Raw genomic sequence first — 6,000 nt, forward strand, 5'->3', positions numbered from 1 at the left:
GAACCTGGGTCTTCTGCATTGTAAACAGATGCTTTTACCGTCTGAGCCACCAGGGAATCCCGTCTACCCCTATAAGGTGTAGCTAATGGTTTACTTTCTTTAAGAAACCTTAAGACTTCAGGCCTTCACTGCAGGGAGCACAGGTTCCATCCCTGGTCGGAGAACTAGGATTCCCTGCCAGCCGTGCGCTGCGCTGCCAAAAAAAAAAAGTATATATGAAAAAAAGAAATTTCTTGGACCCCTCTCTATTCACAACTATTTAACCATCACGGTGACTTCTTCCCAGGTTCATCATCTATGTGACTTTGGACAAGTTACTTGACCCCTCCAAGGCTCTTACAGATGTGTTTCCATATGTGATGGAGAAGGAAATGGCAACCCACTCCAGTACTCTTGCTTGGAGAATCCCATGGAGGGAGGAGCCTGGTGGGCTACAGTCCATGGGGTTGGCAAAGAGTCAGATAGGACTGAGCGACTTCACTTTCACTTTTCCATCTGTAAAATGAAAAGAACACCACCTATTTTGTAGGGTTGCTTTGCTCATGAGAAAGAGCCCACAGAGTAGCCCCTCTCAGGATGTTGGTTTTATGGCAAATTTCAAAGTTCTTTCTGCTCTTGGAAATGCGTTGGCCCCAGCTTTCTCCTCTCTAAGATTCTTTGTTTCCTCCTTAGAAGCCAGAACCAAAGCCCCACCTCCACTCCCCTCTGTATCCCGATGGGTTGGTTGCCTGCGTAGGCAGGCATTTTTGCTACACCCACCATCTTTACCCTGATACCTGTGATTGCCTCTGGTTGTTCTGGTCATACTGAGACACATGTATCCATTGCTGGCCAAAATCTTGGCTTTCTCTGCCTGCTGAAGCATAATAAAAAAAATACAGAGACAGAGTTTGGAGGAAGTAGAAAGATAGCTTTAACTCTCAGCCAGTGGAGAGCGGAATACAGTGGGCTAATGCCTCAAGAACTGTGCCCCCTCATTCAGGAGTCTAGGGGCTTATATAAGATAAAGGAGCTGGTGATGAGAACAAAGGTGTTAGGATCTTGACTTCTTCCTCTCTCATTGTTTCAAAGACAGTCATAGACTGGCTGTCAGTAATCCAATAATTGAGTCTGGCTCTGTGGCCTTCTTTCTGATATGTACCTACAAAGGGAAAGGTGTTGTAAGGATAAACACCAGATACTGGGTGTATTTAGCATAAAGTCAAAGGAAAAATAGGTGTGAACTGTAGCTCCTACAGAAGTTCAGTTCAGTTCAGTTCAGTCGCTCAGTCGTGTCCGACTCTTTCCAACCCCATGAATTGCAGCACGCCAGGCCTCCCTGTCCATCACCAACTCCCGGAGTTCACTCAAACTCATGTCCATCGAGTCAGTGATGCCATCCAGTCATCTCATCCTCTGTCGTCCCCTTAAAAAAGCAAGCTTAGTTATAAACATGCACAGTTAGGAGCAGTTAAAAAAGAAAGGGCTTCCCTGATGGCTCAAACAGTAAAGAATCTGCTTGCAATGCAGGAGACACTGGAGACTTGGGTCCGATCCCTGGGTCGAGAAGACTCCCCTGGAGGAAGAAATGGCAATCCACTCCAGTGTTCCTGCCTGGAGAACCCCATGGATAGAGTCCATGGCTATAGTCCCTGGGGTCACAAAGAGTGGGACAGGACTGAAGTGACTGAGCGCACAAAGTGAAACAAACGCTAGGAACGTTCGCGCCTGCTCACTGTTCGCTTTATCTTCTTCGTCCTCAGGAAAGGGAAAGAGAAAAACTCATTCTTTTTTCTTTCTTACTGAAACACATTCACACACCTGTGAGTCAATGCTCTTGATAGGCCTGTTTGTTTTCCCGTCTTGGGAGCTGTGGTACCCTGGGGAGATCCCTGGAGGCGGAGTCCGGAGAACTGCCGTGAGGTGTCTGATAATTTAGGGTCTTGGACAGGTCACCTTCCTTTGCTGGGCCTCTGTTTCTTCATCTACATGAATGAGGATGTAATCCTGGCCTGTTAGGACTGTGAGACCATTGTGGCCAGGGAGTGTTGCCTGGCATCCTCTTGCAGAGAATACCATACCTGACTCTATGTTGGAACTGTTTCTTTTGACTTGCTTTTCATCGCTGTTACTATAATCATACATAATGGCCTGTCGCAGAGGACCCTGCCCCTCTACCTGACTGTTAAACTAAAGTAAAGCAAAGTGAGGTGGCTCAGTCGTGTCTGACTCTGCGACCCCATGGACTGTAGTCTGCCAGGCTCCTCCATCCATGGGATTTTCCAGTCAAGAATCCAGGAGTGGGTAGCCTTTCCCTTCTCCAGGGGATCTTCCCAACCCAGGGATGGAACCCAAGTCTCCCTCATTGCATGTGGATTCTTTGCCAGCTGAGCCACAAGGGAAGTCCTGTTAAACAAAAGGACCTTTGTTTAGCTCACAGGGAGATTATCTGACCCTGCTCACCTGTGAAAAGAAGAGATTAACATATCCCTTCCAAAGGCTTCCCAGCTGGCTCAGTGGTCAAGAACCCGGCTGCCAGTGCAGGAGATGCAGGTTCGCTCCCTGGGTTGGGAAGATCCCCTGGAGAAGGAAATGGCTACCTAGTCCAGTATTCTTGCCTGGGAAATCCTATGGACAGAGGAGCCTGGCGGGCCCAGACCATGGGTTGCTCAAGAGCCAGACATGACTTAGGGACTAATCAACTACAACAAAGGAGCCATAACTAGAGAGGCAAAGGGGAAAATCTTTCTTTCCAGGCCCTGCAGCAGAGTTTGTTTTAGTCATTAAACAACTGGGCCAGATACCATTATGGGTCCCAGCAACACTGCAGGGAACAAAACCAGAGCGCTCACTGTGGTGACTAAGCATGCACGGGACATGTGGGATCTCAGTTCCCTGACCAGAGATCCCTGGAAGCAAGGAGGCTTAACCTCGGGACCACTGGGGAAGTCCCAGGAAGCTTTTGTCTTTTGTTGGATGCAGATAGCAAATGGAACCCTCTCGGAGGAAGTGAAGACTGAACTCTTTTTTTCTGCACTTCCTGTTCCTTCTAGATCTGGCCTCTGGGACTCTGGGTGTTCCCAGGGCCCAAGACCCCTCCCAGGATCTACCTAGTTTACAGGCAGTTGGTGGGGCTGGAACTACCTAGATCAGTCTCTAATATCTCACAGTCAATACCTGTTCCTTTGCTTAAGAATTCCTATAGAGATTTCCCTGGTGATCCAGTTGCTAAGACTCTATGCTCCCATGGAGGGGGCCTGGGTTCGATTCCTGGTCAGGGACTAGATCCTACATGTTGCAACTAAGACCCAGTGCAGCCAAATAAAATAAGTTAAAAATATATGTTACAAAGTAAAACGTACTATATGATTTCAGTTAAAAAAATGGGCATGAGAAATGCATAAATTGTGATATATTCCTACAATGCTATACAAAATCACAAAAGAAATGAATTAGCCCTCATGTATCAGTTACATAGAGCTCAAAACTATATAGCTGAGCAAAAAAACAAACAAACAAACAAAAACAGTAAGAAAAAAAAGAATTCCTATAATATCCATCACATGCTCAGTCGTGTCTGACTCTTTATGACCCTCATGGCCAGGCTTCTCTGTCCATGGGATTTTCCAGGCAAGAAAAGTGGAGTGGATTGCCATTTCCTTCTCCAGGGGATATCTCCCACCCAGAGATTGAACCCTAGTCTCCTGCATGGCAGTTCAGTTCAATTCAGTCGCTCAGTTGTGTCCAACTCTTTGCAACCACATGAACCGCAGCATGGCGGCCCTCCCTGTCCATCACCAACTCCCAGAGTTTACCCAAACTCATGTACATTGAGTCGGTGATGCCATCCAGCCATCTCATCCTCTGTCATCCCCTTCTCCTCCTGCCCTCAATCTTTCTCAGCATCAGGGTCTTTCCCAATGAGTCAGCTCTTCACATCAGATGGCCAAAGTACTGGAATTTCAGCTTCAGCATCAGTCCTTCCAATGAACACCCAGGACTCATCTCCTTTAGGATGGACTGGTTGGATCTTCTTGCAGTCTGAGGGGCTCTCAAGAGTCTTCTCCAGCACCACAGTTCTAAAGCATCAATTTTTCGGCACTCAGCTTTCTTCACAGTCCAACTCTCACATCCATACGTGACCACTGGAAAAACCATAGCCTTGACTAGACAGACCTTTGTTGACAAAGTAATGTCTCTGCTTTTTAATATGCTGTCTAGGTTGGCCATAACTTTCCTTCCAAGGATTAAGCGTCTTTTAATTTCATGGCTGCAGTCACCATTTGCAGTGATTTGGGGGCCAAAACAAATAAAGTCAGCCATTATTTCCACTGTTTCTCCAACTATTTGCCATGAAGTGATGAGACCAGATGCCATGATCTTCGTTTTCTGAATGTTGAACTTTAAGCCAACTTTTTCACTCTCCTCTTTCATTTTCATCTAGAGGCTTTTTAGTTTCTCTTCATTTTCTGCCATAAGGGTGGTGTCATCTGCATATCTGAGGTTATTGATATTTCTCCCGGCAATCTTGAGTCCAGCTTGTGCTTCTTCCAGTCCAGCGTTTCTCATGATGTACTCTGCATATAAGTTAAATAAGCAGGGTGACAATATACAGCCTTGACATACTCCTTTTCCTATTTGGAACCAGAGTGTTGTTCCATGTCCAGTTCTAATTGTTGCTTCCTGACCTGCATACAGATTTCTCAAGAGGCAGGTCAGGTGGTATGGTATTCCCATCTCTCTCAGAATTTTCCAGTTTATTGTGATCCGCACAGTCAAAGGCTTTGCCATAGTCAGTAAAGCAGAAATAGATGCTTTTGTGGAACTCTCTTGCTTTTTCCATGATCCAGTGGATGTTGGCAATTTGATCTGTGGTTCCTCTGCCTTTTCTAAAACCAGCTTGAACATCTGGAAGTTCATGTATTGCTGAAGCCTGGCTTGGAGAATTTTGAGCATTACTTAACTAGCATGTGAGATGAGTGCAATTGTGCAGTAGTTTGAGCATTCTTTGGCATTGCCCTTCTTTGGGATTGGAATGAAAACTGACCTTTTCCAGTCCTGTGGCCACTGCTGAGTTTTCCAAATTTGCTGGCGTTTTGAGTGCAACACTTTCACAGCATCATCTTTCAGGATTTGAAATAGCTCAACTGGAATCCCATTACCTCAACCAGCTTTGTTCGTAGTGATGCTTTCTAAGGCCCACTTGACTTCACATTCCAGGATGTCTGGCTCTAGGTGAGTGATCACACCATTGTGGTTATCCGGGTCATGAAGATCTTTTTTGTACAGTTCTTCTGTGTATTCTTGCCACCTCTTCTTAATATCTTCTGCTTCTGTTAGGTCCATACCATTTCTGTCCTTTATTGAGCCCATCTTTGCATGAAATATTCCCTTGGTATCTCTAATTTTCTTGAAGAGATCTCTTGTCTTTCCCATTCTGTTGTTTTCCTCAATTTCTTTGCATTGATCTCTGAGGAAGGCTTTCTTATCTCTCCTTGCTGTTCTTTGGAACTCTGCCTTCAAATGAGTATATCTTTCCTTTTCTCCTTTACTTTTTGCTTCTCTTCTTTTCACAGCTATTTGTAAGCCCTCCTCAGATAGCCATTTTGCTTTTTTGCATTTCTTTTCCATTGGGATGGTCTTGATCCCTGTCTCCTGTACAATATCATGAACTTCTGTCCATAGTTCATCAGGCACTCTATCTATCAGATCTAGTCCCTTAAATCTATTTCTCACTTCCACTGTATAATCATAAGGGATTTGATTTAGGTCATACCTGAGTGGTCTCGTGGTTTTCCCTACTTTCTTCAATTTAAGTCTGAATTTGGCAATAAAGAGTTCATGATCTGAGCCACAGTCAGCTCCACAGTCTTGTTTTTGCTGACTGCCTGCATTGCAAGCAGATACTTTATTGTTTGAGCCCTCAGGGAAGCCCCAGGGAGCTGGTTAAATACAGATACCTCCATCCCACCCCCAGCTCTGGGATCTGGAAGCCTTAGGGTGGGGCCACAACACAGGACA

Source organism: Capra hircus, chromosome 5 (genome assembly GCF_001704415.2).
Source record: "Capra hircus breed San Clemente chromosome 5, ASM170441v1, whole genome shotgun sequence".
In the NCBI taxonomy this organism is placed as follows: Eukaryota; Metazoa; Chordata; class Mammalia; order Artiodactyla; family Bovidae; genus Capra; species Capra hircus.